Raw genomic sequence first — 27871 nt, 5'->3', positions numbered from 1 at the left:
CAGTCACCAGGCACTTCAGGAACCAGACAAGAGACATAACAGCTAACACAATGACTGAATCTATTCAGCTATGAACTCAGAGGATCAATATAAACTGAAAATAATCATGGAGATATTTTAAAACCCAGAGATTAATGGACAATAACCTTAATAAAATGGTCATTGTGTAGGCCAGGTACAAGGTGTCATTATGATAAACTAAATTGAAGGTTATTTTTAACTACTGATACTGCCTTAAGAAGATGGATGCAGTAACAAATGAATGAAAATTTATTTTTACCTTTCTCTACCATTTCATGTCTTAACTTCCATACAGTAAAGAATAATTGTAATTCCCCCTAGATATCTCTTTGAAACTGTGAATAAATACTTTATATATGTATTTTTATATATTTGTATTTTTAATACAAGTATTAAAGTATAAATGTGTCTAAATGTTCTTGTTTGGATTTTTATCTGAAAAAGAAAGCCAAGCCTGAAGTTTCCATTATACATTCAAAGAATTGGATTCTTTGGGTCGGGTGGTAAACCACATTTTTAAATATTTGGGATTAAATCTCTTCTGGGATTAAAACAAACTGGGATAGATACATACCAATACTAATGCTCTATTAGGTAAACTCATTTGGTTATGTTGTTGGACAAGAAGAGCAGAACCTTCTTGAAGATATTATTCAACTATGTAAAAACAGTGATCCTCATGGTTTTCCATAACTCTCTAGTATTACAATGCTAAGATTCTGTCACATATTTCTCTCCCACCCCCACCCACATCTTTTTATTGGCTTAATGTTCTCTTGATGCTTTATTTTTCACTGACATATATAGGCTTCAGATCTTGTTCCTATTCAGAGTAAAACCTTTCACAAATGTATCATCCATTGTGTAGTGCTTCCTTGTCATTTATTACGGGTTGAATTATGTCTCCCCAAAATCTGTGTAGTGAAGCCTAACTCCCATTATCTCAAATATGACCTTATTTGGAAATGGGTTCATTGCAGACATGAAGAAGATGAGGTATTATGGTGGGCCCTAATCCAAATATGACTGGTGTCCTCATAAAATTAAAAAAAAAAAAAAAAAAGGAAATTTGGACTCAGAGACAGACATGCATAGAGGGGATAAAATGTGAAGAGATATAGAAAGAAGTGGACTAGAAGAAATTCTTTCTCACAACCCTTAGAAGAAATCAATCTTGCTCACCACACCTTGGTCTTGGACTTCTAACCTCTAGAAATGTGAGACAATTTGGGTTGTTTAAGCCACCCAATTTATGTGCTTTGTTATGGAAGCCATATTATATTCAGCATTCAGGTAATTTTTCCAGATGAAAGATTACTTCTTTTTAAAATATGTCTTCCTATAGAAATCTCTTTCTCTACTCAGTTCTTCAGATTCCCAATCCTAATTTGAAATGGCCATTTCTGAACATTTTTTGTTTTCATTTTCTTTAGAAGCAGCATCCAGAACTAATTGTAGAAGCCTTGATGCAAGGATCAATCAATGAGCCTCCATTTCCTCACTTGCAAAATGTATTAGAAGTTACTACGCAGGACTGCTTTGAGGATTAAACAAAATACCATACATGAAAATGTTTGAATTGCTACTGATGTTTCTGTGTCCTTTGCAAGACCCTAACAATTCACAGAATTATAGTAACTGTTTTTGTCTCCACAGACTTCAGGTAGAACTTTCCAGAAACAGAAGATAAATAACAACACTCGAATCTTTATCCTGTGTCGTCACTGATGCTCAACGGTCACCATCATATACTATGATTTATATCCTCTTTCCTTATTCTACAACATTCACACATCCCTGGGTAAAGTTCATCTTCATGTCCTGACCTCATACACAAGCAGGAAAGATTTTTCTGCAGTTTATCCTTATCAGCCTGACATTTAATTACCCAGAGAAGCTTAGTGTCATCTGTGAACTTGAAGATTTTACTGGGCACTTCATCTTCCCAAACACTATAAAAACCTTAAATGAAGCCAGTCCTGGCAGTAATCCCTAAAGCAGAGCCTCTAAATCTGAGTGCTGGGAATGGGTTACAGATGTGCTGAGGTGCAGATGTCTCACGAGCAGCCTTTTCCATGTGAGTAGACAATGCCAACATTATCATTTTCTATAGGTGTTGGGTAAGAAAAATTGGAGCCTGACACCTTAAAGATAGCTTCTGTTAAGATCATTTTATTCATAAAGGTAGTTCTTTTGCCCTTGCCTTTTTTCCTTTCAATAAACTAGGTGGCTAGCCATGAACCTATATTCTCCTTAATTTCTATGCAATTTGTTCCGTGTGTCTCTGTGTGTGTGTGTGTGTGTGTGTGTGTGTGTGTGTGTTCTATGTCTATTTTTAGTAGACTACAGCATAGATGATTTTCAAATGTGTTGCCGTCATGATAACTGAAAAATCACAGGAGAGATGGAATTCAAAGTAATGTGCAGAATCAGTCCTGTGAATAAATAAATCAGAAATGAAGGTCAAAGCACTCATATGAGGTATCAATGTCAGAATCAACAGATGAAAACATCTTATGTTCATCATGTGCAACTATATCGTTATGGAGTCTACATACGTTCAGAAGCCTTGTAAATGTTACCTTTATTTTATGCCTACTGGATATTCCTTGGGCCATTCCAAAAGGTCATCTCAATTGAATGTTATTTGTTTTACATAAGCCTGGCCAAAGTAAAGCTTTCTGAAAAGATAAGGAATTCCTGTGCAGATAACTCTTCTCTCAGATGATAATGAAGTTGGGGGTGGGGGCAGTCCTGTAGTGTAAGGATAGGAATTCCCAGAGTAAAAGTTGAGGGGGAACAAACCCCAGCAAGGCTGGGACATGTGGTGGAAATCTAACAGTCTGAACAGAGGAGTGGCAGATTCATCCAATGGTTAGGAACCTAAACTCCCCACAGGAGTGGTTCAGTAAACAAATAAAAAATAATAATAAAGAGCAATAGTGAGGGAGAGGTGGAAAAAAAGAAACATGAAAGCAAGAATAAAAGGAAGAGATAGTGGGAGAGGAAAAAAAAAAAAAAACCTTGGTGAAATAACCCAATTCATGTCTTGTAGTAACATCTGTTTCTATGTGAAGACAGCTCCTATATATGCCAGTAGCAAAACTCAGTTTGAAACTTAAAAACTGTGTGAGTGTGTGTGTGTGTGTGTGTGTGTGTGTGTGCGCGCGCGCGCTCAATATTTTAGGTAGATATCTTGTGTCTGAAGAAAACAATATAAGAATTATCTGGAAAGCCAATTACTGATGCATATTGTGCTGTCATAATCATTGCGCTTCTGCATTGTATCAGAAGCAACAAACCTGAGCATATGACCTCTCTGGGGTAGGATCCACAGTGAGAGGAGGTTGAAGAGAAAAGGCAGTATTGAGCAACTTGTGAAATGATGTCCCTGATCCTAGGAGACCGGCCTATGTGCCAATCTGACTTTTTTCACTACTTGTCTTTGTGGGAGTCTTTGAGATTCTCTCTCTGCCACCTCCTACTGTACTACCAGTAATATACAGGGTGCCTGCATCATTCTCAGCCTCACACCCACAGACAGGCCCTTGCTGGGCTATGTCATGTCAGAATTATTTTGAATGGATTTCCTTTCCAAATGGTTCCACTCAGACTCCCTCCAGGTGGGTGGACTGGGAGATCCCTCCGAGATTCTTCCCACTTCATGTGAGGTGTTGAAAGGAAGCTGTTCTCCTGTCCCCATAGAAGGGAGAACCCACAGTGGGCCCATAATCTCTCAAAAGAAGATTTCCCTCATTCATTTCCTACCTCTATGCTTTTCTGGTTGGAGGTGGGTGATCACTAGTATGACAGAACCATTTTAACTATCTCTTAGCACATCCTGGTTAAAAGGTCTGGCTCCTTCCTTTGAAACTTGTGAGATACTTGACATCTACTGTATCATTCCTGGCCTTGAGGGCCTCAACCAAAAACAAACACAAGCATTTCTTTTTAATTCAATTTTAAATGGCCATATTTGAGGTTAAATATGGTGTATTTAGGTAACTTCACATGTTTCAACGTAATGAATATCTTGTGTATCAGTTTTCCCCTCTCCTACTCTTACCACCTAATTTTGTCAAAATGAGACTTATTAGACAACTCTTCTGTGTCAACCAGAAGTTTTTAAGAGAGACCCAAGAGAAATATATATACTAAATTCAACTCTTTCCCATTCCCGAAATAGTGGTTCTTCTAACAAATAAACAGAACACATACCTCATTCAATGTTTTCAAAGTTACAATCTTCTAAGTGGTCTTTTACTGTAAAATAAAAGAACAAATTGTTACTCACTGCCCAACTTGGAAGGATCACCAGATGCACTGGGAAGAACTATGTTTTGCTATTACTTACAGAAAGATTTGGTTTTTCTGTCTAACTAAAGGAACTTTGCTTAGAGAATCCCTGTGGTACTAAGTCAGAGGTAGGTTCCAATGTTATGAAGCCACTTAATGATGATGGTCAGAACTGCTGGCCAATGACTTTTACCTAAGACCAACTATCTTCAAAATGCATATGCACTTCTGTGATCTTCTATAACTTTTATTATTTGTGCCTCTCATTTTTAGTAAATGAGTATATGTTTAGCAAATATAAATATGTTGTTTTCTCTTCTTGACTTATATCACAATTAAATTTCATGTGTATTTCTGATCCTCTAATTTCTGTAGATTCTGTGCTCTTTGCATAGGGCAACCTGTAATCTGCTCTGGTACATACAGTTTTCTGTTCCTTGTGCCTCTCTAGCCTTTATACAGTGGAAAAACTCAGGAAGTACACATTGAGTGAGCTAATGAAGGCTACTGCTCTTGAATGCTGAATTTCCAATGTCTGTATTATTCTATTTAGCTGTAGTATCAATTTTTTGAGATTATTCAAATCAACCTATCACAATAGCTGGACAAAGTTACCTTTTCATACTGCCCGGAGAATAATATGCATTGTGTTTAACTTTAGGAGTTCTCTGATTTATTCTTCTGACCTTTTAATTCCTTGCAAAAATGAGATCCTTGAGATATACTCATCTTAAGCTAAAACTAATAAGAGAATTTGCCTAATGTTTAGCTCAGAGAAAATGGAAGTGTTCTGTGAAGAGCAGTATGGTCTCTAAAAATTCCTTTGTCACCTCAGGATATATAAGAAGTTAAATAATCATATCAGAATGACAAAGAAAATAAGTACAGGATTGTATCACCCCTCTTGCAAGATAAACTTTTCCAAGAATATGGAGAAACTATTGTTTGTTCTCTTCTGTTAGCTGCTATGAAAGGAACAATTTAAAGAGCAAATACTGCATTGTTAAATTCCAAAAGTTTATCTCGTACTTAAAGTAATCTGTGCGTTCATTTAGAAACAAACTACAGATTTTCCCAGAATGAATAACTACAATTTAGAAATAGAGACAATCTTATAAAAAGACTAGATTAAAAACAAGATACTTTATTTATGGTTGCTGTTTATTTTTCTAATAGATGTTCTTTTTCTTCTGTAGCTCAAAGAAGAGTTAGTCAAATTGTTTCATCTGTTTGGTTTTTAATGAAATTTACTGATTGAGTTGATGATTATATTTTCAGCAATCAATGAGTAGTAGATAATGTAGACCTCAACAGCATCTTCTTGGCAAGAACTCCAGGGACTCTTATAATTCTTTATAGAACATCTGTGCTAAGTGGAAACTGCAAGAGAAAAATGAAAGAAACTTAAATATTCGCAAATGGATGAATTTTTATAAATGGCAAATGTTTGGCAGGACTAGTAGAACTTTGCTTATATTTATAAGGAAACATGCTATCAAAAAATGAATGTATGAACATTGTCTTTATTATCCAAGCAATAACTGCTTTTGTCAGTAAGCAGGTATTTAAATGAGACAAGTCAGAAGAAATTGGAAATAAGAGAGATTGAACTGGGGAAACCTACTAACAAGTCCCCTGAGAGGAGATCAAGCAGAGATAAGGAATGTCTCAAAAGAAACAAATTCTTTCAGGTGCATAAATCCAATTATAATCAAACTGAAGTTGTGAGTATATCAAAAAAATGAATGTCAGTCAAAATGGAGTTGCTATAGAAAATAGAATCATGAAGGTAAATATCCAAAGTCAAAACTACATTTGTCAAGTGCATTCAGGTATGCAAGGAAGATTGCCAAGAATATTCCTATCACTGTGTAACTAAATGAATCGGTATTAGCTTTAAACCATTATGCATTTAAGTCATTAACTATCTGTGTCTGTTTTGATTCTATGATCACAGAGAAATCCACTTTATATTTTGCCTTCCTAGAATGAGTTGGTTCTACTCTCTACAATACTGTGGTCCATACAAGAGTTACTTTGCTCATTACAAACAAATCAGTTGACATTCACGGTTTATTCACCAGTTTCAAGGACTCTGGTGGATTCACCAATATCTGTTCTTTACGTAGCCTCTTGAAAGCCAGGCAGCAGCAGCATTTTCCTGGTTTTCATAAACTTTTCTAAAGTGTTATGGGAAAACTGAGCCTTTTAGACATTTAAATTTCTACATCTGTATTCTAGTCTCATCTATAAAATACCACAATATGTTGTCTAACTAAAATGAAGAGTAATCACAATTAGTCATTCTAGTACTCCAAATTCAATTTAAGTTTTATTTTACAGCTCTTCTGAGAACTATCGTGCACCATTTGTAGAATTATAAAAAAAATGGTATTACATGAAAACATTAATGAACTTAAATTTTATCATCTTGTCAATATGTTTATATTGGGGGATAAAAAAGAACGTCGAGGGCAATTCAAAATCAGGTGTCCATGGGGCGCCTGGGTGGCGCAGTCGGTTAAGCGTCCGACTTCAGCCAGGTCACGATCTCGCGGTCCGTGAGTTCGAGCCCCGCGTCGGGCTCTGGGCTGATGGCTCGGAGCCTGGAGCCTGTTTCCGATTCTGTGTCTCCCTCTCTCTCTGCCCCTCCCCCGTTCATGCTCTGTCTCTCTCTGTCCCAAAAATAAATAAATAAAAAAAAAAACGTTGAAAAAAAAAATCAGGTGTCCATTTGTTACACTTGAGCAAGCAGAATGTGTGTGCAGACTATTATGTGTAGGTTGTCAACAAAACACGTGTAGAATTTAAGAATCACCTGAAATTATTATGCCTTAGAAGTTTGGAAAAGGCAAGGAGACTGTCAGCCATGTCTCCCACAAAACAAGCAGCTCATAAAAGACATTCCTAAAGTAGCACATTATTTTACTCAACATAAAATTTTGTACCTAGATTGAAAAAAATTTTTCGGAGAAACTCAAAGTTAGGTTTGTAGTACTTGGTATAATAATATAACAAAATTGAAGAAGAAAAGCCTTCTATTATTTGAATATTTTAATTCTTTGTTCAGTCCATATAAATTGTATATATTACTAAGACTACTGAAATCATGGAATGGTTCTGTTAAATCAGAGACACTTAAAACTACCCAGGCCATGGATAAGACAGGATAGTCTGGATTATGCTACAATAACAAACAAGCTCAAAAATATCAGCACAGGCATGGGGTGCTTGGATGGCTCAGTTAGTTAAGCGTCTGACATCAGCTCAGGTCATGATCTTGCAGTTTGTGAGGTCTAGCCCCACGTTGGGCTCTGTGCTGACAGCCGAGAGCCTGGAGCCTGCTTTGGATTCTGTGTCTCCCTCTGCCCCTTCCCTGCTTACACTGTCTCTCTTAAAAATAAATAAACGTTAAAAAAAATTTTAATGTCAGCACAGGTATATTTCTGATGCTATACATCCACTATAAGTTGGTTAGGCTTCTGCTCTGCATAATTGCCTTCCTTCATCTATGGCTCAGGCTGATGGAGCAGCCATTGCCAGATGGCAAGGCAGAAGACAAGAGAATATAGTGAAGAATCTATTGATGGGAAAGTGAGATCCTACTACCACGTGCCCAGAAGTAGAAAAAAATCCCCAAACACAGCAGTTGTTCACAGATCTAATGAAAATAAAGGATAAAGAGTAATGATAACATATATAATTACATGTCACAATTTTAACAAAAAAAACCTGTTGAACCAAACAGGCTCTAGGAAAGAAGAAAGGCCATTAGTGTGTAAATAGAAATAAAACATGAGCAATGTCTTTCTTGCGCTGAGACAACTCACAGTGTTAAAATTTTGTACTAGGTGAAAGCAAAACATAAACAGGGCCGAAGATAAGGCTATTTATGTTCCCTGCATTGGATTACTCTAGGATTCTTCTAATCACAGTAAGGTAGCACTTCTGAGATATCAAAGGACAGGCCAGCTGTATGGTCTTCCTTATATTCCTTACAACATGAAATATCAACATTATTCTCCTCTCTGCTGAAAGCCCTCACCCAAAGTGATAACAGTGTTTACAACTGCCAGGGCCCCAACTATGTACCTTGTTTGGGGGCTGGAAACACCTGGGGATATTGTCTGAGGGCCCAAGAAAAAACACTGCCAGGCTGACCTTTCCAGCAATGGAGGGCAGTAGGTATTCTGACCCCTATTCTGATTTCCTCCAGAACAGAAATTATAAATGGCATCTGATCACATTTTATTTGTGCTTTTATTTGTGATATAAAGGGATATGTATTAATTTTTCTGGGAGGAAAAATCAAGCAAACAATCAAGTATAATTTCTAGACAAAAGGACTCTCTCAGTAAAGAACTTGCAGGTATTACATATTCTCCCTCATACAAATATGTAGTCTCTCATGAGGAAAAAGCACATAAACTTTAACACACATACCTAGAATTATAGCACTCAGAGTCCATTTATCCCATTTGCTTTCTAAAAAATAAACTAAAAAGGAAATTTATTACATAATGGTATTTTATGGTATTTTACTAATGATCTTTTTTTATTGTAGGTCAGGCAAATACAATCAGCTATAAGAAAAAGACCTTAGAAATGTTCAAAATGTTCAAAAGAAGGTAGTGTTGATACTATCTATAAACAACTACAAGGTTCAGAAAATGAGATTTACCACGGAGTTTTCTATAAGGTACACAATAGAAGCATAATGTCCTCCCTACATTTGTAAGTGCACAAATGTATGCATTTCTGGAGTATGTACCTAGGGTAGAACTTGGGAGTTACAGGTCATGCATGCATACATTCTACCCATAGTGCTTCAGTGTAGTGATACACTATCTACTCCTACTAGTAACATGAGTTTCCATGACAACATCTTCATGTACACTTGGTATTTTTATACATACAGTGGCCAAGAAGACCATTGCTATCTGTGACAGAATTCTAAGATGGCCCCATAATCTCAGTCCTGGTGTTACTTCTATAATTTTGTTCACTACATGGTAAGAGGTATTTAGCAAATGTGATTAAGGTTACTAATCAGTTGACCTTAAAATAAGGACATTATCTGGGTGGTCCTAAACTAATCACATAAGCTTTTTAAAAGGAAAGCATTTCCTCTAAGTGGCTACAGAAGAAGAATTCAGAGAGATTCAAAGCCTAAGAATGATTCAGCAAGACAGAGATACTCTATTGCTGTAAAGGAGCTAAGACAGCCAGTAAGAAAATGGGGACCTCAGTCCTACAACAATAGTCAACTGAATTCTACCAAAAATATGAGTGAGCTGGGAAGCAGATTCTTCCCTAGAACCTCCACATAAGAGGCCAGCCTGGCTGCCACCTTGATCGTGGCCCGTGAGACCTTTAGCAGAGAAACCACCTATGCTTAATAAAATTTTGACCAATCAAACTGTGAGTTCATTAATGGGTGTTATTTTAAGTTTCTAAATTTGTGGTGATTTTTTATGCAGCCACAGAAAACTAATACACTGTCTGTGACTAACCAGGTAGTATAGGACCTGACTTAACCAACCTCTACTCTGGTCTAATTGATTGTTGGCATAGGAATGTAGGTTTGCTTTTTCCCCATGTTCTACTTATGAGATGCTGAAAATTCATATTTTTATATTAAATGTTCTAATATTTTTTGAACCTGGCAAGTAATTCAGTTAAACCAGAAAAAATTTTAAAAAGTCACTATGCAGGCCAGTTTGTAACTCTGGCCTAGCAGTTCCTTTCAATTCCAATGTTCCATGATCTACTAAATGAATGTTAATAAAGGCCTTTCACTTTTTGTTTTAAATAATATATATTGGAAATGTTGTAATGCACTAAATGGCTTCTAACTTTTCTTCCAGATGAAAGATTTATAATTATTAATGCACTATTCTTCCTTTTCTATGAGATCTCTTCCTGTGCAGAGGATTACAGGAATTGAGGTTTATATTAAAGTTTTGCTTGGGAGCCACCTGAAGAAGTTTCCATGCACCTAAGATGATACGATTTAACTCCTGGCTAAAACCCACCATGAGTTAAAATCCATCAAAAACATTTAAATCCTTGAGTTTATAATGATAAAAAAAAATAAAACTAAAAAGTAAAATCTAAAAAAAAAAAAAAAAAAAAAACCAATCAAATTATAAAGTTTTGCTACATTAAACCATCAGACAAATAATTCAAAACTCAGAAATATTGGGGCACCTGGGTGGCTCAGTCGGTTGAGTGTCTGACTTTGGCTCAGGTCATGATCTCACAGTTCATGAGTTCGAGCCCTGAATCAGGCTCTGTGTTGACACTCAGCCTGGATCCTGCTTCGGGTTCTATATCTCCCTCTCTCTCTGCTCCTCCCCTGCTCATGCTCTGTCTCCCTCTCCTTCAAAAATAAACATTTAAAAAAAATCAAAAATAAGAAATATTTATATTGATGTATAAACTTTTTTCTTATAATAGAAATATGGCAAAAATGTATATCAGGAAGGAATAGCTGTTTTTTCTTCCCGACTACAGAGGTGGTAGTTATGATTGTGATCTTGGGCAAGTTTCTTAACCTGTGTCAAATTTCTTGATATATAAAATGAACTTACAGTAATAGGAAACTTATAGGACTTTTGTAAGGATCATATGAGTATGTCTGAAGTACTTAGAATGTTGACTAGAACTTAATGTTCAACAAATATTAGTAATTTGCAAAGAGAGGCATGAGAGTTCTAAGTAGAGAGGAGATCTCACCTTGGCCAGAGATATTCAGTAGCTTGATGGTGCTTCCATACTCCTTTGTGTGGCTTTAAATCTAGCTTTAGTCCATCTTTTCAGATCCCTTATCTGCTCTAGTGCAAGCTGTAGAGTCCAAATCATCCAACTGTTCCGCATTTCCTAATCTCATGATGTATCTTCCCTCTCATTTAGATCCCACAATATGGAATATGAAAAGTCCTATTTCCCTTTGTCCATCCTAGACAGCACACCTATAGACAAGTCCTCCACAAAACCTCCCCATATTTAGCAGAAACTTGACTCCTAATTTCCATGGTAAGTGTCTAAACTTCAGGTTAAAGTACATGGCTAACATCTTGCATTATATTCATTTGCATCTCAATCTGTTTCATTTATAGATGATAAATTCCTCACAGAAAAGTGTATTTTATTTGTGTTCCTACAGAGCTTAGAATGAGGACTTCTAATGTTAGGAACTCAGCAAATGTTAATTGAATTGAAGATGCTCAAAAGCAGCAGACAGGGGCTGCTCACTTGGGTTAGCATGACTCAGTTGTTTAAGCATCTGACTGGAACTTAGGCGATGATCTCACAGTTCATGAGTTCGAGCCTCACATCAAGCTCACTGCTGTAAGCACAGAGCCCACTTGGGATTGTCTGTTCCCCTCTCTCTCTCTCTCTCTCTCTGCCCTTCCCCCATTTGTGTGTGTGCATGCGCAGGCATTTGTTGGGATGAGCACTGGGTGTTGTATGTAAGCAATGAATCATGGGAATATATTCCCAAAGCCAAGAGCACACTATATACACTGTATGTTAGCTAGTTTGACAATATTTAAAAAAAAAAAAAACACGTAACAACACTCTCTCTCTCTCTCTCTCTCTCTCTCTCACACACACACACACACACACACACAAACATTTCATGAAAAAAAAGCAGCAGACAGGCCATTCAATAATGAACACAGATAAAGAAGAAAGAGATGATTCAATATTTACATATCATAAATTGAGACAGGTTTGGTCTGCCCATTTTTAGAATTTTGTGTTTGTTTTGTTGTGTATTCACCTTTACAGGCTAAAAAGTAAAATAACTACCGGGATGATGAATGAAATCATTCCAAACAACATAATTATTTTTATATCCTCTTGAATTCAGCAATTTCCTATCATTAAATAAGTTAGACTTCCAACACAGCACAATAGCCTTGTAGCACTAACTACTTAACTTGGGATTCTAATGTGCTATCTTATTTGGCCAACAGCTGTTGCTACTAAATTTCTGCCTCTCTGAAAGTAATCACATGGCAGAATAGTCTGCCAGTTTAGACATGGATGGTTCTCCTGCTGATTTTCTTTGCCCTCTATCCACCATATATAAAAATACCAGATTTTCGCTTTGTGGGCCTTACTTACAGCTAGGTTACAGATTTATAAGCAGTGCTGGTCAAGGGGACCTTGTTGTAAGTCTACTGAGGGTATCTGGGAAAGGTTTTCATCCACAATAAAAAAAAAAGACCTCTTTTTGCCTTTGAATATGTTATATGAGGATACAACTCCTGCCCAGTGGTTATTTTTTAGCCACAAGAGGACATACCTGAAAACTAAAGCCAAGTCACCAAAAATAGAAGTCAGAAGGACAGGAAAACACCCTTGTCCTGAATAACACTGCTTTTCCAGAAATCAAATCCTAAGACCTGTCATTTATGGAATTCTTTTTCTATTAGATCACAGATCCTTACTGTTTTCCATTTTGTTTAGTTTGCTTATCCAGATCTTACAATAAGAATACTAAGTCTGGGTGCCTAGGTGGCTCAGTGAGTTGAGCGTCCAACTCAGTTTTGGCTCAAGTCATAATCTCCTGGTTCACGGGACTGAGCCCCGCATTGGGCTCTATGCTGACAGCACAGAGCCTGCTTGGGATTCTCTCTCTTCCTCTCCCTTTCTGCCCTTCCCTTGCTCACACGTGTGTATGTGTGTGTGTGTGTGTGTGTGTGCGTGCGTGCACATGCGCATGCATGGATGCTTTCTCTCTCTCTCTCTCTCTCTCTCTCTCTCTCTCTCTCTCTCAAAATAAGTAAGTAAACATTAAAAAAAAAAATACCAAGTATGAAGTGTTTCCCGAATGAAGTAGTATTCATCACAATCACAGCAGACTAAAACTTGTGTTCCTCAACTGGAATTTTTTTCATTATAAAGTCCCAGTTAATAGTAATATTCAGTCATAATAAAATGATGACTTAAGGGACATTTAAACTGAAATTATGTGACTGTCTTTATAAACTGTAATACTTGGAAAGATAAAACTAGCAGCAATTTTGTGCAGTTAAACATTAATATCTTGCTAATCCTGGACCTCCCTGGTGATTTACAGCTCACTGAATAGTGCTAATAAATATTCTAGTGTAATGCATGTCGATAATACTTACTATGTGAGAAGGACTATATCAGCTTACCTCCAAATGAAACAGCAAGACATTTGAGCTAGAAATTTTTCAATTATTTTGTGACAAAGAAATTGAGGAAGTTTCTATTTCAAAACTCAATTGATGTATATGGCTTAGTTTTGGTTTGTTTTCCCTGAGGACTTATTCTGCCAGTATAGGGCACCTTTTTATGTATACAGCCATTCCTATACAGTCCTGTTCACATCAGGAGAATTAGCCAGACTCCTAACTCTAACATTCCTATCCTCAAAGGCAGATATCACCTACCTGTACCAACACAAAGCAAGAAATACTTTAAGATATACAATTAGCAGTATCAGAGTTTGCTGTTTGCATATTTATCTATGAACAGACCTTACTTCATCCTTTTAAAATGAGAATTGTATATAATAACTGGTTACAATAGAATGCGGCAAACAGTGGCTAACTACACATTAAAGTATGTAGAATTCACTTTTTCTTCTGAAGAGAGGGACAATTAAAATGTTAATGACAGAAATTTCAACTTAGGCCAAGTTAAGTTTAAAAAAAAAGGAAACCTATTGGCTCAGGTATCTGAAGAGACTAGGCCAAGTTCTTGTTCAGTTTGATCCAAGAATGCACTCAATATCATTTGAACTTGGTTTCTCTGTTTGACTTTCTCTCAGACCTCCCATGGCTTCAAGTTCATATTCCTCCTCATTACTAACAAGATCAGAAGATAAGCACCAGGCTCTTCTTTCAATGGGTCCAGAAAAAGTCTCCTTGGATTCCGCTTACTGGATCTTGGTCCATTCCTAGGTCAGTGATCAGAGCAATATAGTTCCAATGAGTCAGGAGCCAAAAGTGGAGATTTCTGCACTGAATTATATGAATTATATGAAGTGATAATAAAAGAGAGACTGTTCATCAGAATCAAATTGTGGATTTATTACCAAGAGGAGAAACAACAGTTGCTGGGTATCTAAGACAACGATGTTTTAGACATCTTTATAAAGACTTTAAAAAGAGTCAAAATAAAACTAAATTGACATATTGACATACACTCTTTAGACACTCAAAGAAGTAGTCATTTAACTGTCAAGAGACAAAAATCACTTTAAGTTTGATTGAAATGATTCATTATCCCAAATCTTTCAGTGTAAAACTAAATATAAAATATATTTTATACATATTACTATATTTACATTCTTTTTACTAAGCAATAAATTATTCAATGTGGTAAAGTCTACCATGAGGTCAGCACTACAAAGGTGTTTTCATAGAATTAGAGGAGAAAAGACATGACTGCAGATACCAGATTACCCTAACTGAGGTGAAAAGACTTACTTCCATGAAGTGGTGTTGACCAATGGAATGGAAGACACGGTGATGTAAAATGAGGTGTTCTTGCTATGGACTAAGTGTGAGGGATATAGAAAATGTTCAAGATTGAGTCTTACATTGGAATCCTCAAGGAATTTTAGGATTTAATAATATGAGATCAGATGACAGTCTAGGTGGAAGGAACAACAGTCACCCCCCAAACCACCAAAAACAAACAGAAAAACAGAACAGTGAATAAAATAGTTTTTTAGTGAGACAGTAAGGATATCAGTGTTATAAACACAGAAGAATGAGTGAGACACAAAGTTCTACATCAGGAAATTGTAGGGTCCAGGTAAAGAATGACTGGCAAAAAAGAAAAAAAAAACCAGAATGACTGGCAGAATATGGTAAAAATGGGTAATGGAATCATGCAGACCAGAACGCAAATCCCAGGGCTGCCATTTAACAAGTGTGTGACCTTGAACCAATTACTGAGCCTCTCTGTGCCTCACTGCTTTACCTGTTAGCGAAGGTGAAGAAAACCCATTTGAAAAGATTGTGAGGACTCAATGAAAGAATGCATTTAAATGTAGCACAGTCCCTGGCATGTGTGATATATGTGACAATTGTCAGTGGTTATTATTATTACTATGTAAGTTAATGTGATGAAAAAGCAAAGATCCTGAGTTGGGCTCTTTTAGGGAAAACACACACACACACACACACACACACACACACACTCACACACCAGCCTTACTCAATTCCTTCAGATAACATGGAATTGTTGTTTGTTTGAGGAGTAAACATAGAAAGGAAGACAATGCATAGCAAGGTCTCAAAAGAATCTAGGGACCATCAGAGAACAGTAACCATAGTTGACCTGGTTTCACAGTAACCAGACCACCATAGCGCAGTGTGGTTCAAGTTCCAGGGCTCTGAGACAAGAGTTCAATGTTTCCTTCTCATAACAACCTGATCACAATTCTCTGATGAATCCTTTTATGAAGATTCTCTGCTTTTCTCTACCTCTCAACTTCTCCTACCTCCACTGAACTAACTCCTCTCTCGTGGCCAGTCAGATCTCAGAAGAGAAGGCTGATTCAATAAGCCATTCTTTGGGTAAAGGATTCACCATTTCACCTCTCTAGCTGCTGGATTATAGATTGTCTATCCTTGGACCAAATGTCCATTTAATTAGCAGTTGCCAGTTAACAGAGTGGCATGTAGGGAGAAGGCAGTTGTAGCATGGAGGAATTTTCAGAAGAAAGCCCACATATAGGACTGTGAGGAGAAACTGGGATATAAGACTCAGTAGACTGTGTGAGGCCTGGCCAATACAAGACAGAGCATTTAAAAAAAAATTAGCTAAGGGGCGCCTGGGTGGCTCAGTCAGTTAAGCGTCCAACTCTTGATTTTGGCTCAGATCATAATCTTGTGCTTTGTGAGATTGAGCCCTCTGTTGGGCTCTGTGCTGACAGAGCAGAGCTTTCTTGGAATTCTCCCTTTCCTTCTCTCTCTACCCCTCCCAGGGTCACTCTTTCAGTGTCTCCCTCTCTCTCTGCCCCTCCCCTGCTTGCATTCTGTCTGTCTGTCTCTCTCTCTCTCTCTCTCTCAAAAATAAATGGATATTAAAAAAACTTTTTAAAAAAATAATCATTTACAACAATTATTCAGATATCAAATTGCTGAATGTATCAAAAGAACGATGGTTCGGTAAGGCAGGTCAGTAAGGAAGCGATTACATTTATCCCTGTATGATGTGTAAAGACACGATCCACAGTAAATAGAAATAGGGAGGTTAGCAGAGTGGTTAAGGGCATAAATTCAGTGCTTTCAGAGTCTGAACAACATTGTTTGATATTCATATCTTGTCATTTATTAACTGTGACTCTAATTGTTGTGCATCTACTCCAAACCTCAGTTTCTTCACCTGTACACCAGGGAAATTCACCACAGCAGCTGTACAGTGTCAGTGTGTAAAGTGAATGAGATCATGCAGGTGAAATGCTGAACAAAGAATGTCATTTAGTAAATGCTCCTCTCATGTTACCTGTTTTCATTAACTCTCTAAGAAGAGAAAGAGTCTGAGGACTTGAAGAGGTTTAGGTTGAATCCATGAAAGAGTCAGAGGCCTCAGGAGGGAAACTGGTCTTAATGCAGCAGAGATTGGCTTCTGCTTTGGATGTACTAGCCCTAGCCAAAAAGGCCATGAGGACACTGAACACACATAGAAGGTCATCAACTTAGAAGAAGAGACAGAACAAGATAATGATACTAGGAGAAAAAGATGATGATGTTGGAAGACTACAAGTGAGCTCCCTAGAGAAAAAAACAGAGATCAGAGAGAAGAGGCCTGCTCCTTCTCCCAACTAGAAACTGAAGAGGAGACATGCCAGGAAAGAGAACAGAGAAGGCTCCATGGGAGAGGGTCCCAAGATTCATTTATAGGAACATGTAATTTAAATAATTTGAACTATGCTTAAAATTATGTGTTTGTTGTTGGCCTTTTATCTCACTCCAGGAATATAATACTCTGTAATTAACTGGCAAGTTCAATAAAATGATTTTAATTTATATGAAGTGTTCTGTGAACACTTTCCTTCAAAATAAACTACACAGAAGTAATGTTCCTTAAGCACTACATTATACATAAGAATATTTAGGGGATTATAATACAATGATACATATTTAGAATTTGCTTACTTCTCTACATTGTGTCATTTAATGCCCTACCAGAAAATGGAATTCATTCTCACTGAAATCTACCAATAATTCTGTGATATTTGCTAAAGAGCACTGCCTTGCATCTATTTCTTAAGCCATAAACTTGATAAGAATTTCCTTCCTTTTTTCTCAGTGATGCTACCCAACACACACACACACACTCACAATCAATCACCAAGACTCAGTGCTTCTATGGTTTAATCACCTGTCAGAATATCCACATTTCTGCATTCCCACTGCCAGTACCCTAATGCAAGCCAAGCCACCATCTTCCTTTATGAGGACTACTGGCCATGGTCTATAAGCCAGTATTGCCACTTGTATTCTTGTTCTTTTCCAATCCTTCTCGATGTCATTACCTAGAGGTACCTTGTGAAACACAAATATAATCACAAATATCCACTACTTACTACTCCACAAGTTCCTTCCCTAGGACTTAAATGAACTCAAATATCTTTGACACAACTATATTGTCTTTCACATCTAGCTGCCATATACTTCTAAAGCTTCATCTTTCACCACTCTCTGACTGGCACTCTATGCCCCAGTCATACTTGACTCTTTCTAGTTTGTGTCTCATCTCCCTCACCTCCTGGCTTTAGATATGCCTAAAACAACTTTAACTATTCCACTTAGATATTCTTCAAGTCTAAACTTATATTTCTCTTTCTCCAGTCAGCCCTGACCCCTAAATCAGGATAGGTCTACAATGCTACCCATTCTATTTTGGCTTTCCATGACATCCATCACACTCAAAACTACTTGTTTATTACCCTTCTTATTAAGCTGCACACTTACTGAAGGCTGGGACCCTATCAATTTTGTTTGTAGCCAAAGCTGCAATAATAGAATCTACTGTTTATAAGGAACACAATAAATATTTACTAGCTAAATTGAATTTTTGGAAGAATCCTATTAAACTAAATGGTAGTAAACATTTATACTATTGCTGAGCAATTTGATTAATAATTTCAGTTATTTGTAGAGTCCATTTACATCATATGATACATATATATATATATATATATATATATAACAAAATATAAACTAAAAGGCATATATATATATACACAGTACAAACAGATACTATTTACATTTTTTAAATGGATATGTATTTTTAAATTTATGATTTCACATGCATATTGGTTTCATGACCACTTAAACGATTTTAGAAATATGCAAAATTGTTTTCTACAAATATATCCTCTATGTTACTAATTTCTTGGACAAAAACAAACTTGGTAGAATTTCTTCTGGATTCTTTCCCCCAAGCCTCTATGATTCAAATACTCTCTTTATAATCATAAATTACTATGACGTTTCCACTGTAGATGTAATTTCTTAAGAGGAAGAATAAACTGTGTGATTTGGTGCTTGGATATTTCCACTTATGCTAGTAAAACAGAAACAGCAGGGAAATGTCACAAATGAAAATGATGCTTTATTGTCAAATGTGACCTGTCTTGTATGACAAGTATAAACGTTTGAAGCTGAGAGATACAGGGATTTCCTAGGAAATACATACCCCAGATATTAAAAGTTTATTGCAATTGAATCCTAAAATAACGGAGCCTAAATTATTAAACAGAAACTGTCTCAGACACCCAGAATTAGACTAGAAGCCAATTAAGTGTTTAATGCTATTGGGTATCATGAACTAATTCTTCCAAACTCTAGGGACAAGTTTCATTCTAACCCTGACCTAAAAATAAAAAGCCAGAGACAGTCTCAGAATATTTTATTTTGTCTCAGCTTATTAATTGACTTGATTCCTGCCCTTGTGTGAGGGCAGTAGGGTACAGGCTATCACAGGGTAAAAGGGCACTTTAAAATTAATGAGTTTCATATGGCAGTCAATGGGAGGTGTTTCTTTCTTCAGAGCATTCACTTCAAGTAGTAAAGCTCAGTACATTTTCACAGTTGGTGTTTAAAAAAAATAGAAATACCATTTCACTCCAGTTAATGACCACTGGTGCTGTGGGCCAGGAGCAAGAGTCCAGAAAGGCCCAAACTTCCTGGAAACCCAGGTTTTCCAGTTATGCAAACCTTTCAGGCTTAGACTAGAGTGAAATTCTGAGATTGAATTCAAGATGAAAGCTAAACATTCAGGATAGTGCAGAAGAAAGTCAACATCGGAGAATAGAGGACCTATTTAATCTTTACCCCATAGTTTGGACTCATCTTAGGGAACGGATCAAAGTCTGACCTTTGCTCATTGGAAATAAGACAGACAAACAAAAAAGTGATCATTCCGAACACTCTTCTCTAATGTATGGAGATGTCAACTTTTCCTGTTACCAACTTATGGCCCCAGCTTCCAGGGCCTCTCACATCTCCTCATTGTGACTCAAGATGAACTGTTTTAGTGTCTCATGTCAACTCTACTATAATGTGAGGCCTTCCCACTGAGGATGTAGATACACATGTTTCTCACTTACCCCTTCATCTCACTTTCCAGTGCCTCCATTCCACTTCTATATGGAAGCAATTACATCCTCTCTTAAGAACATGTCTTCTTTCTAATTTACTTGGTTCAGCTGCAATTTCACATGAATACTGAACATTGGCTTCATAACCCCTCCACTGATTTTAGAAGTATATAAAACTGGCACCTTCTTCTAAAATAGGGAGTCTGCTGTCCCTGCTGTGTCAGACATTCAAGAAAAACTATCCTCCCTATGCCAGAGAAGCTGTTCTGACCAAGGCTGCCAATGATCCCCCAGAATCAAAATGAAATGCTTCTTCTGGGGTTTCAGTTTTCTATAATGTATCACTACTGACCAATACTTTCCTCCTGGAATCCTCTCCTTCTCTGGTCTCCAGGCCCACACACTCTCCTGGTGCTCCTCTAACTCACCAAATAGTGGACCATTTATTCTCAGTCACATGTGAAATTTCTTCCTTTTCTGTCTAGCCCATAAATGACCCTGAAGCATTACACTGGCTCATCTGTTTTTATCCAGCATGCTGTCCTAATGCATATGTAGTCAGTTACCTAGAAGATCTATAGTTCTTCATCTCTATTTTCAGCCCAGACATCCTTCTAGAACCCCATGCTTCTATACCAAAGTGTCTATTCAATATTTTGTTCAACTGTGTTATAGGAAATTCAATGTCAATATATTCAAAACAGAAGTGTCCCTTTCCCCCTTCTGTACTCCCCATCTCATGAATGGCACCACTTTCCACCATCAAATCATTAAATGTAGAAGTACAACAGATTTCAGGCTCTTCTCATTTCTTTAAATCAAATTCCATTGATTCAACCTTCTTAAATGCTGCTTGTAACTTCTTCATCTCTCTGTTCTCTTCCTGATATTTCACATGGGCTTGTCTTCAATGGTCTCTTGACCATGTGATCTTAAATGGCCTCCCTGCTCATTTTATCTTCTTCTAAACGAATATTCACTAAAATAATCTTTTTAAACACATATCTGAACATATTATCACCAGCTTAATGCCATTTCGGGGCTCTCTTAGCCCCATCGTTTTCAAACTTTAGCATGCACTGATAACCTATAAGTCATGTTGGAACAGGTTGTTAGGCTCTACCCACAGAATTTCTGAATCAGAAGATTTGGGATAGGCCAGAAAATGGGCATCTCTAACAAGTTTCCAGGTGGTGGTATTGATTATCGACTAAAATCACACTTGGAGAACCACTGTATAACTTATAATATACATTTTACATTTCACTGCATGGTGTACAGGGCTTTGTCAACCCCTCTATAGCCATATCACCTTACCACCATTATATGGATCTGACAGATGAGCTCCAGATGTGTAAAAGTGCCTCACTGCTTCTTGCCTCTTTTTTTTTTGCTTAGCTATTCCCTCTTCCTCCTTTCCTTTCCCTCTGCCTACCTATTTAATATCCACTCGTCTTTCAAGATCCAGCTCAAGTATCATCATCTGAGATCATTCCCAGTCTCCACTCCCCCACTACACACACACACACACACACGGGTAGAACTGACTACTCCCTTTCTTGGATCTCATTTATGAGTTGAACCTCCCCTTGTCACAGAACATGTATCATTTATCGTACGTAACTGCCTGTCTTCCTCTTTAAACTCTAAGCCCTTATAGGCAGAAACTCTCTTTAGCATGAATACCTCCAGTACTTTGCAGACCATCTATAATATTGTAGAAACGAAACATTTGATGGGTGAATTAAAACAGATAAATATATAGAAGTTAAACAATTTTATTTTTTTAAGTTTATGTCTTGAGAGAGTGAGCACACAAGTGGGGAATGGGCAGAGAGAGGAGAGAAAGGAATCTCAAACAGGCTCTGCACTGTCATTGTGGAGCACGGCATGGGGCTTGCACCCACAAACCAGTGAGATTGTGGCCTGAGCCAAATCAAGAGTTGTTTGTTCAACGGATTGAGCCACCCAGGCTCCCCAAGTTAAATAATTTTAAAAGCCTATGCACGTTCCCACAAGATTACTCTGCATCTTTATGTAAGGAAAACTTATGAATTGGAAAAAATATCCAAGGGTAGTTTATATGTTTAGTATAAGACTAATGTGGAGAGGAGAAGTAGAGCTTCTTTCTTCTAAATTTAATGAATATAGACACTAAAAATAATTTGGCTAATGGAATATTAGGCCATACAACTGACTACATAGCAATTCCACAAGAATAAAAAGACTCCAGCAATTCTATTGTATTCTTGCCTATACTGAGTAAGGCCAGCATTAATTTACAATGCTTTCAGCATGCTTAAATAAAAGGATCTAGACTCTCTTTATAATGAAGAAAAACAATTCATTTTAAACAGGGCATGGAGTGGGTGGAAGGACTGGTTCAGACTATAAATTACTGAATGGCCAACAAAAAGGAAATCTTTATGTTCCTATCGGGTCATTGGCATAAGTTCCTGCATGTTTTATAACACATTACCCAAATATTTTGAATAATTCATTTATTTATACATTCATTATTTTTAAAATATAACACAAAATATAATAGTCAATAACTAGAATGTAAAATATTGTGCTAAGTACACTGGAAGATTGAAAGAAAGGTCAAAATCACCCCTACCCTATTTTTCAACGGGGCATGCATGGTATTTTGGACAGGACAATTCTTTAGTGTGTGGGACAGTTCAATGCATTCCAGGATGTTTAGGACTCCTGTTATTCATCTACTAAAATACTGGTATCATCCCCCAGTAATGTAACCAAATGCCCCTACGCATTCCCAAACACTTCCTGGGGGTGGTATCAGCTACAGTTGAGATTTATTAGACTAGAGGTACCTTGACAAGGAGGCTCTTTGTGAAAAGTTGTGACACTCTCACTCTCTGGCTGTCTCACCCCATTTTGAAGGGAATAAGAAGGAAATGATGAATACTTTAAATTTTCTAATTTTTTATGATTAACACTCATTTTACTCCTGTAACTCACTAATTAATAAGCTTAAATGTGAATGGTAATGTTAATGTCTAATAATTAGTTACCAAGGAATAAATATTTCTTGCACTGATGCCAGCTATTATAAATTGGACAATTATCATCTGATCTGGACTCTATTGTTAGACAACTATCACACATCAGGTAAATCATGTTTTGGGATAAAATACCACAATAAATTTCAAAAGGTAGAAATATTGGATAAAATGTTCTCTGAGCAAAATTAAATAAAATAAGCAATCAATAAATAGCTGACAAATCAAATATCAAAAAATTAAATAATATACTTATCAATTATAAAAATTACAGGTCAAAGGAGAAATCAAAAGAAAAATCAGAAAATGTTTTGAAATGAATAATGAAAATAAAGACCAAAATTTATGGGATGCAACTAAAGCAGAGGAAAACATATAGCTTTAAATGTCTACATTGAAAACGTAGATTTAAAATCAATGATCTAAGTTTCCATTTTAAGAAGTAATAAAAAATGGGGCAAATTATGAAGAAAAACAATAATAAAAAGAAAAGCAGAAATCAATCAAATATAAAACAATAGAGAAAATGGACTATAGTAAGAAGAATGTCCCCCTGCCCCCTGCCGCCAAAGATGTCTATGTCCTAATCCCTGCAATCTGTGAATGGGTTACTTTATGTAGCAAAAGGAATTTTGCAGGTGAGATTAAGATTGTGGACCTTGAAATAGGGAGATGATCCCAGCTCATCCAGGTGGGCCCACCTGTATTTCATGAGCCCTTAAAAGCAGAGAACTTCCTCCCACTACAGTCAGAGAAATGTGACAGTGGGAAAGTCAGAGGTGGAAGCCTGAGAGGAAGCCTGACTCAACATGTCATTGCTGATCTGAAAGAAAGATGAAATATGCAAGAAAGTCAGGCACACTTAGGAGCTGAAAGAGGCTCCCAATAACAGTCGGCAAAGAAACAAGAGCACCTCAGCTGTACCAAGGACCTAACTCTGCAAACAACCTGAATGACCTTGGGAGTGGATTCTTCCCCAGGGTCTCCAGAGAGAAGCATGGTCCTCCAACACCTAAATTCTGATCTGGTGACACTAAGCTGAGAACCAGTTGAGGCATACTGTACCCAGAATTCCAATACATGAGTACTGTGAGAAAATAAATGGGTGTTGCTTAAGCGCCTCTATGATAATTTGTTATGACAGCAGTAGAAAATTCATATAATTGATGAATACAAAAGCTGGTTTTTTGAATGATTAATACAATTGACAAATACCTAGGAAGACCAATCACGAAAAAAAGAAAACACGAAGTGTCAATAGGAAAAACAAAAGAAGGGGCATTACTACAAATTATGTAAGCATTAAAATGTCAGTAAGGTAATTTTAATAAAGGTATTAAATTAAAATTTAATTTTAAGGTAATTTTAAAATAATTACTTATTTATAATAAGTAATAAAATATTACTTTATTAAGGTAATATTTAAGGTAAATATTATGGCAAAAATTTTAAAACTTACATTTAAAAAAGTGTCTTGAAATGCACAGCTTGAGGCTCCTGGGTGGCTCAGTCAGTTAAGCGTCTGACTTCGGCTCAGGTCATGATCTCACAGTCCATGAGTTCAAGCCCCGGTCAGGCTCTGGGCTGACAGCTCAGAGCCTGGAGCCTGCTTCGGATTCTGTGTCTCCCTCTCTCTGACCCTTCCCCCGTCATGCTTTGTCTCTGTCTCAGAAATAAATAAACATTAAAAAAAAAAAATAGAAATGCACAACTTGACAAAACTGATATGAAATATATATGTGTGGGGATTTTTTAATATTATATATAAAATATTAACATATAATAATGTATATCCCTATATTTAACAAAGAAAGTGAATTTGTAGTTAAAATTCTTCCAATAAACAAACTCTAAAACCTGCTAGCTTCACTGGTGCAATGTATTAAACATTTGAGAAACAAATAATAACAACCTTACTTGAACTCTTTCAGAAAATAAAAAAGGATGTAACCTTCTCGGACTCATTTTAGAAGACAAGCATCAGGGGCACCTGGGTGGCTCAGTCGGTTAAGTGTCCGACTTCGGCTCAGGTCATGATCTCACAATCCGTGAGTTCGAGCCCTGCGTCGGGCTCTGTGCTGACAGCTCAGAGCCTGGAGCCTGTTTCCGATTCTGTGTCTCCCTCTCTCTCTGCCCCTCCCCTGTTCATGCTCTGTCTCTGTCTCAAAAATAAATAAACGTTAAAAAAAAAAAAGAGGACAAGCATCAACCTAAAACCAAAGGCTAACAAAATTAAATACAAGAAAAATTATTTACCTATAATTTTGCACATACATGAAAGAGTCTTAAGAAAATAGTAGCAGAAGAAATCCAGAAATACAGATAAATAATATACATAATAATCAGGTGGGACTTTTCCCATGAAGACAAGAATCAATAAGTAATTCACCATATTAACAGGGTTTTAAGAAAGGAAAAGCCATATTATCTTCATAGATGCAGGAAAAGCATTTAAGAAAAAAACATCTATTCATAGTAAAAATCTAAGCAATTAGAAATAGAAGAGAACTTCTTCAAACTGATAAAAAGCATCCTTAACCTACATCTAACATTCATATTTATGTGGTTAATAACAACACTCTTTCCCTAAGATTGGAAACAAGGCAAGGATATCTACTGTCACCACTTCTTTTCAACACTGTACTAACTCTCCAGAAATGACATGACTATGTAAAAAAAATCTCAACAATCAAAGAAAAAGATAACACTAAGTGAATTTAGTACGGTGGTAGTACAAAAAGGTCAATTTGCAAAAACCAATTATATTTTTACACACTAACTTCACACAGAAATGAAAGTAAGCAAACAGTACCATTTACAACAGCATTAAAAAGTAAAATGTTAGCAATAAATTTAACAAGGGACAGGTAAGATCTTCACACCAAGAACTATAAACCATTGCTGAGACAATTTTTTTTTTAATTTTTTTTTTCAACGTTTATTTATTTTTGGGACAGAGAGAGACAGAGCATGAACGGGGGAGGGGCAGAGAGAGAGGGAGACACAGAATCGGAAACAGGCTCCAGGCTCCGAGCCATCAGCCCAGAGCCTGACGCGGGGCTCAAACTCACGGGCCGTGAGATCGTGACCTGGCTGAAGTCGGACGCTTAACCGACTGCACCACCCAGGCGCCCCGAGACAAATTTAAAAATACTTAAATGAATGGAGAGTTCTACTGTGTTCATACCTCAGAGGAATCACTATTAGTAAGAGGTCATTTCTCTCCAAACTGACCTGTAGATGTAATGCAATCCAAACAAAATTCCAGTGAGTTTTTAGCTGAAATCTGTAAATTGACTATATGGAAGTCAAAGGATTTGGAAAAGCAAAAACAAAACAAAACAAAACACTGAAAAAAAATGAAGTTGGAGTTTTTTTGTTTTTTGTTGTGTTTTTGTTTTGTTTTGTTTTGCTTTTTTTTTACTATCAGATATCAATACTTGCTATAAAACTACTGAAAGTGCAATGTGGGCATAGGAATAGACTAATAGATCAATGACACAGAAAAGAAGCCAGAGATCAACTCATATATACATATTCAATTGATATTCATAAGGATACCAAGGCAATTCAGAGAAGTAAAGGAAGGTTTTGTTGTTGTTGTTTTTCGTTTTTTGTTTTTGTTTTTTTTTTTAACAAATGGTGGTGGTACTACACATCTGTATGGGGGAAAATTTCCCCCCAGTGTCATACCATATCCCAAAATGATGTCCAGATGATCACTGGCAGGATGAACAACCCAAAAAGCGATAGCATAACGTATAAACTTGTTGAAACTATGTTGTACACCTGAAACTAATGTAATATATGTTAAGTATACTGGAAAACAGAATATTTTAATAATCCTGAAGTAGGCAAAGATTTCTGAGGACCAAAAACACTAAAGCAAAGTGAAAAATATATAATTTGAATTTCATCAAATTAAAAACTGCTTATCAAATGATACTCTTAACAAAGATAAAAATGCACAGAGTAGGAGAAAATATTCTCAACACAGTGTCCAAGTACTTGCATCCAGAATGTAATATAGAACACTTACCATTGAAGAATAAAACACAATTTAAACATGGGTAAAAGACTTGAACAGATACTTCAGAAAAATAAGGTATATAATGTTCAGTAAGCACATGAAAAGATGTTGAACATCTTAAATCATTAGGAAAACAGAAATAAAATTCACAATGATAAACCAGTTTGCACACCATCAACACCAAATATTGGCAAAGATGTGAAGCAAGGGGAACTCTAGTACATTCAAGTGGGAGTACAACATGATTCAACTGATTTGGAAAACTGTTAGTGTCTTATAATGTTAAACATATACCTAATAACATATAACTCAACAATTCCAAATATTTACACCAAAGGATTTGCAAAAGAATGCTCATGTAGCTTTGTTCACAATAGTAAAAAACAGGAAACAATCCAAAAGACCATCAACAGGAACAGAAGAAACAAATCACGGTATATTTATTCAACAGAATGTTACCCAGTAATAAGAATTAACTAATGATATACGCAAAACACGCTTGAATCTCACTAATAGATAGTATACAAAATAGACAAAAGAATGATTTCAGGTTTCCATTTATACAACATTCAAGAGCAGGGGAAAAAAATGTATACCTATAGAAATTGTATGTGAATGCCTTTGAAAGCAAAGACTAATTACAAGTTGAGGGAAGAGGAGTGCCTGGGTGCCTCAGTTGGTTAAGCATCTAACTCTTGGTTTTGGCTCAGGTCATGACCTCATGGTTTGTGGGTTCAATCCCCACGTCAGGATCAGAGCTACTGACACAGAGCCTGTTTGGGATTCTCTCTCTCTCTCTCTCTCTCTCTCTCTCTCTCTCTCTCTCTCTCTCTCTCTCCCTCCCTCTCCCTCTCCCTCTCCCTCTCCCTCTCCCTCCCCCTCTCTCAAAAT

General features: G+C 36.7%; 2 long non-coding RNA genes across 2 annotated transcripts in view; one reads left to right on the top strand and one right to left on the bottom strand.

Moving 5' to 3' along the window:
* Positions 1-4396: 4396 nt before the first annotated feature.
* Positions 4397-27871, bottom strand: part of LOC131511969 (uncharacterized) — a 39247-nt gene continuing 15772 nt past the window's right edge. Inside the window, exon 3 of the long non-coding RNA XR_009261846.1 lies at positions 4397-5697. This is a non-coding gene — a long non-coding RNA (uncharacterized LOC131511969). The remainder of the gene's footprint in view (positions 5698-27871) is intronic.
* On the top strand, positions 9239-14370 carry LOC131511967 (uncharacterized). Its single transcript, XR_009261844.1, has 3 exons — positions 9239-9329; positions 11233-11355; positions 14132-14370. It is a non-coding gene; the product is annotated as an uncharacterized LOC131511967 (long non-coding RNA).

Source organism: Neofelis nebulosa, chromosome 5, assembly GCF_028018385.1.
Source record: "Neofelis nebulosa isolate mNeoNeb1 chromosome 5, mNeoNeb1.pri, whole genome shotgun sequence".
Taxonomy (NCBI): domain Eukaryota; kingdom Metazoa; phylum Chordata; class Mammalia; order Carnivora; family Felidae; genus Neofelis; species Neofelis nebulosa.
The sequence above is the reverse complement of the archived record's forward strand: the minus strand, read 5'-3'. Positions and strand labels throughout refer to the sequence as shown.